Source organism: Odocoileus virginianus, chromosome 1 (assembly GCF_023699985.2).
Source record: "Odocoileus virginianus isolate 20LAN1187 ecotype Illinois chromosome 1, Ovbor_1.2, whole genome shotgun sequence".
In the NCBI taxonomy this organism is placed as follows: domain Eukaryota; kingdom Metazoa; phylum Chordata; class Mammalia; order Artiodactyla; family Cervidae; genus Odocoileus; species Odocoileus virginianus.
In genome coordinates this window covers 101,496,205-101,508,205 of record NC_069674.1, presented here as the reverse complement: position 1 = coordinate 101,508,205, position 12,001 = coordinate 101,496,205, and positions in this window count along the sequence as shown.

Here is a 12,001-nt window from a genome sequence, read left to right as displayed (position 1 = left end):
ACATAGTCTGGTTTTGTTCCTGGTATCTTCTTCTCTCCAAAATATTACCAGTGATTTCAACAGTAGGAAGGCAGAGCATGGAAGATTATATTTGTCAGTTAAACTGCACTCCCTCTGCTGGTTGGATGACTGGTATTTCTCTTCCCGTGACTTCTAGGATCTCAGATTTAATTAATAATTAGCTTGTTTATTTTCAGTAAAGTTGGAAATTATATATTTTGGGGGGAGAATAATCAGTTTAGGATGAACTTGTGATAGGCAAGTTTCATAAAACTAGTTTTTATCAAGGTGGTGTTATCAAGGATTAACAAATCTAACTTCAATTTTCTGATGGTACATACAAAAAAAGGCATAAGAAATAAATACTTGGCATCACGTACCAACTATTGTCTTTAAAACACAGTGCACACGACTGATAAAAACAACCCAAACTGTTGAATATGTTTAAATTCACGGGTTCAAACTAATGGAAAAAAAAACCCAGTCACCTTCAAATGATGATAAAGAATCAATTTATTATTTTGAAAACTGCTAAATAAAAGGAAAGAATCAAGCAATTATCCTGTCTTTTCAGCTGCATTATACTACTGCATAATCTAAAGTAGATGAAAGAAATGTATCTTGATATAAGTGTTCCAGCTAATGAATAAAAAACAAATGGCAGAGTATTACCATTTTACAGTCCCTAACCAATGAACCTATTAAGTCATCAAGCATCCAAGGTTACTAACATCACCTAAAGAGCTATATCCTGTGTCTCCTAATGAAAAAACACGCCACCACCTATGGACTTGACAAACCCAAGTCTGACCAAGCCTCTGGCTCCGGCTGCCAATTTGCCAGAAACAGAGAGGACAGGAGAAGTGTTAAACTCCATGCAACCTGCACAATCTAGACTATGGGAATCTCTCCAGGTCAAATGCCCTGGGTTCTTCAACAGATGAACTGCAAAGAAAAGAAACAGAGAGGAAATCTCTAGAATAAAGATGACTTAAAAAATAATGTTTTTAAATTAGGGAAGTCTTTGTCAAGAGTGTCTAAGGTACCTCCCAGGGGTGGTACAAACAATGAAGAAACAGGAGTGATTACAACGCTTGTCAGGTTGGTGTGTGTTTCTGGGATGAGGGAAGGTGTTAAATTTGGACAGGACACACAGAAGTGCTTCAAGGATGTTACCAACGTTCTATTTTGTGACCTGGGTGGTGGCTACAGGGTGCTCCCCTTGTAATAATTCGCTAAGCTATGATTTCGTGTGGTTTTGGGTTTCTGTGTTTTACTTTGCCACGAGTCTGTGAAACAGGCGTTCAGAACGAGCAAGGTGCCTGTGGCTGCCTCCGTGAGTTCCCTACTTTCCTCTCCCTCTCCCCCTCCTCCGTCTCTCTCATCATCACAGTCATTCTTCTCAGCTCTCAGCCACTCCTTGGACTGAAGCTCTTGGTACCTCCCTCATGCGGTTCTTCTAGACCCAAGGTGAAACTCGAGTCTGCTTGTTGGTTGTGGTAACTGCCTGTGCCCACTCTTACGTCACAGCCAAGTGGGACAGCTGGGAAGAGAAAAGAGTGTCCAAGAATCTACTTCTTTTTTGTTAGCTTGCAAGCTCTGATGCTAAACTGAATTTCATCAGAGCTCATGTCTTATTAAGGATTTCCCACCACATATTTTTATAAGTCTACATGATTTTCTGTTTCTTTTCATCTGGTTTAATTTCAGTTATTTGTAAATTTAATAGACTTGCATGGCAGATTCAAAAAGGATGAGTAAGTATTTTAGACAAATGTGTTTAAGAAACAACTAATTATTTTTGTGAAGTACCTTTCTAAAGGCCACAGGCCAGGTTACTTTTCTTTACAAGAGTTGTAAAAACAAAAGTAGCTACATATTTTAGCCCTAATCCTGCAAAGGACAGATGATCTCTACAAAGCAGGTATCATTATCTTTATTTTGTGCGTGTGCGTTAGTTGCTTAATCATGTCTGACTCTTTGCGGCCCCATGGACTGTAGCCCGCTAGGCTCCTCTGTCCGTGGAATTCTCCAGGCAAGAATGCTGGAGTGGGTTGTCATTTCCTCCTCCAGAGGATCTTCCAGACCCAGGAATCGAACCCACATCTCATGCATTGCAAGTGAATTCTTTACCATCTGAGTCAGCAGGGTAAGGCTGAATTATTTCCATGTTTATGAAAGTATGACTATTGCTGATACTGTTTTGTTTTTTTTTTAAAGAACCAAATCTCTCTCTCTCTCACACTCTTCTGCCCCCCCCCCCCCAAACCAAATTAAAGTCTATGGTTTTCTTAATAGAAAACGAAGCAACAGACAAAGGATTAATTTCAAAAATATACAAGCAATTCCTCCAGCTCAACTCCAGAAAAATAAATGACCCAATCAAAAAATGGGCCAAAGAACTCAACAGACATTTCTCCAAGGAAGACATACAGATGGCTAAAAAACACATGAAAAGATACTAAACATCACTCATTATCAGAGAAATGCTAATCAAAACCACAATGAGGTACCATTACACGCCAGTCAGGATGGCTGCTATCCAAAAGTCTACAAGCAATAAATGCTGGAGAGGGTGTGGAGAAAAGGGAACCCTCTTACACTGTTGGTGGGAATGCAAACTAGTACAGCCGCTATGGAAAACAGTGTGGAGATTTCTTAAAAAACTGGAAACAGAACTGCCATATGACCCAGCAATCCCACTTCTGGGCATACACACCGAGGAAACCAGATCTGAAAGAGACACGTGCACCCCAATGTTCATCGCAGCACTGTTTATATAGCCAGGACATGGAAGCAACCTAGATGCCCATCAGCAGACGAATGGATGAGGAAGCTGTGGTACATATACACCATGGAATATTACTCAGCCATTAAAAAGAATTCATTTGAATCAGTCCTAATGAGATGGATGAAACTGGAGCCCATTATACAGAGTGAAGTAAGCCAGAAAGATAAAGACCATTACAGTATACTAACACATATATATGGAATTTAGAAAGATGGTAACGATAACCCTATATGCAAAACAGAAAAAGAGACTCAGATGGATAAAACAGACTTGTGGACTCTGGGAGAAGGCGAGGGTGGGATGTTTCAAGAGAACAGCATCGAAACATGTATATTATCTAGGGTGAAACAGATCACCAGCCCAGGTTGGATGCATGAGACAAGTGCTCGGGCCTGGTGCACTGGGAAGACCCAGAGGGATCGGGTGGAGAGGGAGGTGGGAGGGGGGACCGGGATGGGGAATACATGTAAATCCATGGCTAATTCATTTCAATGTATGACAAAAACCACTGCAATGTTGTAAAGTAATTAGCTGCCAACTAATAAAAATAAATGGAAAAAAAATAAAATAAATAGGTAAAAAAAAAAAAGTCTATGGTTTTCATTTTGAGTTTTTTCAAGAGAAAAAGCTCTCTAATATATGGGAACAAGTCTTGGCTACTTTTATTTTTCATGCAACTAATGATGAGTTTTTTAAAGTGTTAAACATGGCCCTGAGAACTATTTGTATGTTAACATTTGGACTTACTGAATTGTTTTCAAAGCAATCAAATTACATATCTTTCTTTTAAAGAAGGTGGCTACCATCTGAGAAACTCCACAGACATTGTAATGGTATGCATATCCAAATATCATTTAAAAAGTAAGAGTTCCAGGTCTCTGACATACCACACAAAAGTGAAGGTTACTTGACCAAGTGAGATGCTTCCATTAGTGGGCTACAATATACAAAATTCCATAATAATTAAAACACAAATTTCTAAACATCAGTCATTCTTCCACAGCCAGTGGTTCTTGACCTGGCTGTCCATTAGAATTAACAGGAGGGACTGTATATGAATGCTTTGACTGTGTATGAATGCTTTTGATAAACACTAATGTCCAATCCTTTCCTAGGGCTCTAGGTGTGGATCACAGGCATCACTGTTTTTAAAAGCTCCCAGACAATCTCTACATGCGGCCAATGTTGAGAACCATTCTGTGCGTGATAATTTCTAAACACACTGCAATTTCTGGGGACATGTGGAATTATTTATTTCTTGATCAGAAGGTCTGATTTAAATATGGGAGGCAGTCATCAAAGTGTGTTCACTGGCAATTTCTTTCTTTCATTTAGAAGGCACTGCTGTGTGGGGGAATCATGTGAAAGTTCCAAAACTATTCTGCCAGATATCTGTGGCAACTTTGCAGGCCGCAGATTTATTCACTCAGGGAAGAGTGAAACAAGTGTTTTTCTGGGGTCTGGGAGAGGTTTTTAAATAAGGGCATTTAGGGAAAGTGAGCCAGAAGAGCTGTCTCCTTTCTCTTCATTTCTGTTTTCTCAAATGTGTCAGTGGTATCTGGGCTGATCAAGCTATAATGATGGTCACCTTAAGGACCCAGAGTGACGCTTCTTTGAATGAAGGGCAGTTTGGTAGAAGCCCAAAGATCAAACCTTACATCAAAACCCTTATCTTCATGTTCTGCAAAGCCACTCTCACCCACTGATAGCAACTTCCAGTTTCTCTTGGGCATTTAGCTATGTTGGTAGGCATTTTGCTATGTTTGCTCAGTTTATCTGAAACAAGGGTAGTGTGTGAGGAGGATTTGCTTTCCAGACACTGTGGCATTTTAGTGAAAAAAGGCCAGCCTGTGTGGCTCATTCGAATTTATCAAAAGCTGCCAGGCTTGGCTACATTGCAGATCTAGCAATCTACTTCAATGTAAACATTTTAATTACTATTTCTAACATTTGGCTTTCATTAAAAGTTAAAGAAAAACTTCAAATTTTTTTTCATAAAGTAAATACTGGAAAACCCCTTTAAAGAGCCATTCCACCAGTCCCTCTCTTCCTCTCCTTCGTTCTTTTCCCCTCCTCCCATTAGACACAGACACACACACACAGTTTTGATTTAAAAAGAAAAATCTATAAACAAAAGGAGCGTCCCAGGGTGCCTGCCAATGCAAGAGACACAAAAGATGGGAGTTTGATCCCTGGGTTGGGAAGATCCCCTAGAGAAGGGAAAGGCATACCCACTTCAGTATTCTTGCCTGGAGAATCTTGCGAACAGAGGAGACTGGCAGGCTACAGTCCATGGGGTCACAAAGAGTCAGACATGACTGAAGCGACCTGGCACACACACATAAATAAAAGGAAAACCAAGAACATGAAGAAGAATGAGAGATATACGACTCACAAAAATTAACTCAAGATGAATTCAAACAGAAGACCTGATACCATAAAACTCCTAGAAGAAAACATACAGAAGAAGCTCCCTGACATTCATTTTGGCAATAATTTTTTTGCATATGACATCAAAAGCACAAACAACAAAAGCACAAATCAACATGTGGCATCAGCTCAAACTAAAAAGCTTCTGCACAGCAAAAGAAGCAATCAAAATGAAAAGCAAACTATGAATGAGAAAAAATATTTGCAACCCGTATATCTGATAAGAGGTGAATATCCAAGATACAGAAAGAAATCATACAACTCAATTACAGGAAAAACCAAATAATCCAACTAAAAATGGGCAGAAGACTTGAATAGACATTTTTTAAAAGAAGACATCCAAATAGCCAACAGGTATATGAAAAGATGATCAACATCACTAACGTTTAAGGAAATGCAAATAAAACTACAATGAAATATCAACTCACACCTGTTAGAATGACTACCATCAAAAGACAAGAGATAGCTAGTGATACCAAGGGTGTGGAAAAAATGAAACCCCTGTCTGCTGTTGGTGGGAGTGAAAATTGGTTCAACCTCTTTGGAAAACTAATGTGGAGGTTTCACAAAAATACTAAAATACCACTGCCATATGATCCAACTGACCCTCCTCTGGGTATACATCCAAAGGAAATGAGAACAAGACACTGAGTAGATACCTACACTCCCAAGTATACTGCAGCATTATTCACAATAGCCAAGATATGGAAACAATCTAACTTTCTGCCAAGGGACAAACGGATAAAGAAGATGCGGTATATACACAACGAAATATTTGGCCTTGAGAAAAAAGGCTGAAAGAAGTCCTGCCATTACAGGTGGGTGACAGCCAGAGCTGGAAGGCAAGGGGCAAACTCCACCAAACTGCGAGCAGGCCCCCAGTTGCTAACCAAGTCTTCCTGGGATCCTGGACAGTTGACATCTGCCAGGAGGGCCGCAGTCAGAGATCAGCTCCCCAAAGGAGGCACACAGCACACCTGAGACAGCGCTCCCGCTGCAGCTGGGATGGGGAGGTGATAAGACGCACCGCCCACCTGGGGAGACTGCGCTGGCCAAGCACCTGGTCACCTGAGCTGCTCCAACCTGGGAAGGGCACAAAACACAGGCCCCACCGAGTCTGCGCCTTTGTGGAGTACCTGAGAACCTGAACCTGAGCAGCTGAGACCTGGGAAGCACATGCAACCCAGGGCCTGGTTTAGACAGTCCCCCTGCAGAGCAACCTGGAGCCTGAGCAGTGTAGACCAGGAAAGCACACACGCCGCGAGCGGGGGCAGACCCAGTGTGGCCCAGACACTGCTCGCACTCCCCACACACGCCAGTGAGATTTGTTTACAGTGTTCTTCCCTCCCCGCAGCACAAATGAACAAGTCAGCCTAAATAAATGACCACCTTCACCCCCTTGTGTCAGGGTGGAAGGTAGACACTGAAGAGACTTGCAAACAGAGGAAGCCAAAATAAACAAAGAAGACGGAACCGCTTTGGAAGTGACAGGTGCAACAGATTAAAACCCTGTAGTCAGCACTGACTACATTGGAAGGGACCTATAGACCTTGAGAAGAAGTATAAGCTGGGGCAAGGAACTATCTGAAACTGAACTGACCCCACACTGCCCTCAACAGCTCCAGAGAAATTCCTAGATATATTTTACTAATTTTTGAATTTTTAAGTTCTTTATTACTCCTTTAATTTTCATCTTTAAATCTACTATTACCTTGCCAAAAAAAGACCCTATTTTTAAAGCACATTTCATATATATATTTTTAATAACTTTTAGAACTTTGTTTTGTTTCTTTAATATTGTAATTTTAAGAGTGTAACCTCTACTCTAGATTTTTAATCTCTGCTTTTTGGTATTTGTTATCAATTTTGCACCTTTAAGAATCCAATCTTCAGTACCCATTTTCACTTAGGAGTGTGATTACTGGCTTGATTGCTCGCTCTCCTTTTGACTCTCCTTTTTCTCCCCCAGGTCACCTCTATCTCCTCCCTCCCCCTTCTCTTCTCTACTTAACCCTGTGAATCTCTCTGGGTGTTCCAGGCTGTGGAGAACACTTAGGGAACTGATCACTGGCTAGACTGGTCTCTCTCCTTTTGACTCCCCCTCTTCTCCTCGTGGTCACCTCTATCCCCTTCCTCCCTCTTCTCTTCTCTATGGAACTCCATGAACCTCTCTGAGTGTTCCAGACTGTGGAGAACAAATAGGGAATTGATTACTGGCTAGATTGCTCTCTCCCCTTTTGATTTCCCCTCTTCTCCTCCTGGTCACCTCTATCTCCCTCCTCCATGTAACTCTGTGAACCTCTCTGGGTGTCCCTGACTATGGAGAATCTTTTCATCATTAACCTAGATGTTTTATCATCAGTGCTGTATGGATGGAGAAGTCTTGAGGCTACTGTAAGAAATAAGGCTAGAAGCCAGAGACAGGAGGCTTAAATCCAAAACTTGAGAACACCAAACTCCTGACTCCAGGAAACATTAATCAACAAGAGCTCATCCAAAAGCCTCCGTACCTACACTGAAAACAAGCTCCACCCTAGAGCCAACAAGTTTCAGAGCAAGACATACCAAGCTAATTCTCCAACAACGCAGGAACATAACCCTGAGCACAAAAGTCACACCAAACCCATAGACACCTCAAAACTCACTACTGGACACCTCACTGCACTCCAGAGAGAAGGGATCCAGCTCCACCCATCAGAACACCAACTCAAGACTCCCTAACCAGCAAACCTTGACAAGCCACTTGTCCAATGCCACCCACAGGGAGGAACCTCCACAATAAAGAGGAGCCACAAAGTTCCAGCATACAGAAAGGTCACTCCAAACACAGCAACCTAAACAAGATGAAAAGGCAGAGAAATACTCAGCAGGTAAAGGAACATGATAAAAGCCCACCAAACCAAAGAGGAGGAGATAGGGAGTCTACCTGAAAAAGAACTCAGAATAATGATAGTAAAAATGATCCAAAATCTTGAAAAAAAAAAATGGAGTTACAGATAAATAGTCTGGAGACAAGGACTGAGAACAAGCAAGAAAAGTTTAACAACGACCTAAAAGAAATAAAAAAGAGTCAATCAATAACAAGTAATGCAGTAACTGAGATCAAAAGCACTCTGGAGGGAACCAACAGTAGAATAACTGAGGTAGAAGATACGGTAAGTGAGGTGGAAGATAGGATGGTGGAAATAAATGAAGCAGAGAAGAAAAAAGAAAAAGAATTAAAAGAAATGAGGACAACCTCAGAGACCTTTGGGATAATGTTAAACACCCCAACATTTGAATCATAGGAGTCCCAGAAGAAGAAGACAAAAAGAAAGGCCATGAAAACATACTTGAGGAGATAATAGTTGAAAACTTCCCTAAAATGGGGAAGGAAGTAGCCACCCAAGTCCAAGGATAAACCCAAGGCAAAACACCCCAAGACACGTATTAATCAAATTATCAGAGATCAAACACAAAGAACAAATATTAAAAGCAGCAAAGGAAAAACAACAAATAACTCACAAGGGAATTCCCATAAGGATAACAGCTGATCTTTCAACTGAAACTCTTCAGGCCAGAAGGGAATGGCAGGACATACTTAAAGTAATGAAAGAGAAAAACCTACAACCCAGATTACTGTACCCAGCAAGGATCTCATTCAAATATGAAGGAGAATTCAAAAGCTTTACAGACAAGCAAAAGCTCAGAGAATTCAGCACCACCAAACCAGCTCTTCAACAAACGCTAAAGGACCTTCTCCAGACAGGAAACACAGAAAGGGTTTATAAACTCGAACCCAAAAAAACAAAGGAAATGGTAATGGGATCATACTTATCAATAATTACCTCAAATGTAAATGGGTTGAATGCCCCAACCAAAAGACAAAGACTGGCTAAATGGATACAAAAACAAAACCCCTATATATGCTGTCTACAAGAGACTCACCTCAAACCCAGGGACACATAGAGACTGAAAGTGAACGGCTAGAAAAAGATATTTCATGCAAATGGAGACCAAAAGAAAGCAGGAGTCACCATACTCATATCAGATAAAATAGACTTTGAAATAAAGGCTGTGAAAAGAGACAAAGAAGGACACAACATAATGATCAAAGGATCAATCCAAAAAGAAGATATAAATATATATGCACCCAACATAGGAGCACCGCAATATGTAAGACAAATGCTAACAAGTATGAAAGGGAAAATTAACAGTAACACAAGAATAGTGGGAGACTTTAATACCCACTCACACCTATGGATAGATCACCTAAACAGAAAATTAGGAAGGAAACACAAAGTTTAAATCATAAAATGGACTCAGTTCAGTTCAGATGCTCAATTGTGTCTGACTCTTTGTGATCCCATGAATCCAAGCATGCCAGGCCTCCCTGTCCATCACTAACTCCCGAAGTTTACTCAAACTCATGTCCGTTGAGTCAGTGATGCCATCCAGCCATCTCATCCTCTGTCATCCCCTTCTCCTCCTGTCCCCAATCCCTCTCAGCATCAGGGTCTTTTCCAATGAGTCAACTCTTAGCATGAGGTGGCCAAAGTATTGGAGTTTCAGCTTCAACATCAGTCCTTCCAATGAACACCCAGGACTGATCTCCTTTAGGATGGACTGGTTGGATCTCTTTGCAGTCCAAGGGACTCTCAAGAGTCTTCTCCAATACCACGGTTCAACAGCATCAATTCTTCAGCACTCAGCTTTCTTCACAGTCCAACTCTCACATACATATGTGACCACTGGAAAAACCATAGCCTTGACTAGACAGACCTTTGTTAGCAAAGTAATGTCTCTGCTTTTAAATATGCTATCTAGGTTGGTCATAACTTTCCTTCCAAGGAGTAAGTGTCTTTTAATTTCAAGGCTGCAGTCACCATCTGCAGTGACTTTGAAGCCCCCAAAAATAAAGTCTGATAATGTTTCCCCATCTATTTCCCATGAAGTGATGGGACCAGATGCCATGATCTTACTTCTCTGAATGTTAAGCTTTAAGCCAACTTTTCCACTCTCCTCTTTCACTTTCATCAAGAGGCTTTTTAGTTCCTCTTCACTTTCTGCCATAAGGGTGGTGTCATCTGCATATCTGAGGTTATTGATATTTCTCCCAGCAATTTTGATTCCAGCTTGTGCTTCATCCAGCCCAGCGTTTCTCATAATGTACTCTGCATATAAATTAAATAAGCAGAGTGACAATATACAGCCTTGATGTACTCCTTTTCCTATTTGGAACCAGTCTGTTGTTCCATGTCCAGTTCTAACTGTTGCTTCCTGACCTGCATACAGGTTTCTCAAGAGGCAGGTCAGGTGGTCTGGTATTCCCATCTCCTTCAGAATTTTCCCCACTTTATTGTGATCCACACAGTCAAAGGCTTTGGTATAGTCAATAAAACAATGGACTAGTTATTGATATCTATAGGACACTTCGCCCTAAAACAATGAATTTCACCTTTTTCTCAAGTGCACATGGAACCTTCTCCAGGATAAAGCACATCCTAGGCAATAAATCTAGCCTTGGTAAATTAAAAAAAATTGAAATCATCTAAAGCATCTTTTCTCATCAATGTGCAGCAAGATTATATGTCAACTACAGGAAAAAAACTATTAAAAATACAAACATATGGAGGCTAAACAACACACTTCTGAATAACCAACAAATCACAGAAGAAATAAAAAAATAAATCAAAATATGCATAGAAATGAATGAAAATGAAAACACAACAACCCAAAACCTATGGGATTCAGTAAAAGCAGTGCTAAGGGGAAGGTTCATAGAAATACAAGCCTACCTCAATAAACAGGAGAAAAGTCAAATAAATAACCTAACTCTACACCTAAAGCTGGTTCAAGCTGGTTTTAGAAAAGGCAGAGGAACCAGAGATCAAATTTCCAATATCTGCTGATCATCAAAAAAGCAAGAGAGTTCCAGAAAAACATCTATTTCTGCTTTATTGACTATGCCAAAACCTTCAACTGTGTGATCACAATAAAGTGGGGAAAATTCTGAAAGAGACGGGAATACCAGACCACCTGACCTGTCTCTTGAGAAACCTGTATGCAGGTCAGGAAGCAACAGTTAGAACTGGACATGGAACAACAGACTGGTTCCAAATAGGAAAAGGAGTACGTCAAGGCTGTATATTGTCACTCTGCTTATTTAATTTATATGCAGAGTACATTATGAGAAACGCTAGGCTGGACGAAGCACAAGCTGGAATCAAGATTGCTGGGAGAAATATTAATAACCTCAGATATGCAGATGACACCACCCTTATGGCAGAAAGTGAAGAGGAACTAAAAAGCCTCTTGATGAAAGTGAAAGAGGAGAGTGAAAAAGTTGGCTTAAAGCTTAACATTCAGAGAAGTAAGATCATGGCATCTGGTCCCATCACCTCATGGGAAATAGATGGGTAGACAGTTGGAAACAGTGTCAGACTTTATTTTTGGGGGCTCCAAAATCACTGCAGATGGTGATTGCAGCCATGAAATTAAAAGATGCTTACTCCTTGGAAGGAAAGTTATGACCAACCTAGATAGCGTATTAAAAAACAGAGACATTACTTTGCCAACAAAGGTCCGTCTGGTCAAGGCTATGGTTTTTCCAGTGGTTATGTATGGATGTGAGAGTTGGACTGTGAAGAAAGCTGAGCGCCAAAAAATTGATGCTTTTGAACTGTGGTGTTGGAGAAGACTCTTGAGAGTCCCTTGGACTGCGAGGAGATCCAACCAGTCCATTCTAAAGGAGATCAGTCCTGGGTGTTCATTGGAAGGACTGATGTTGAAACTGAAACT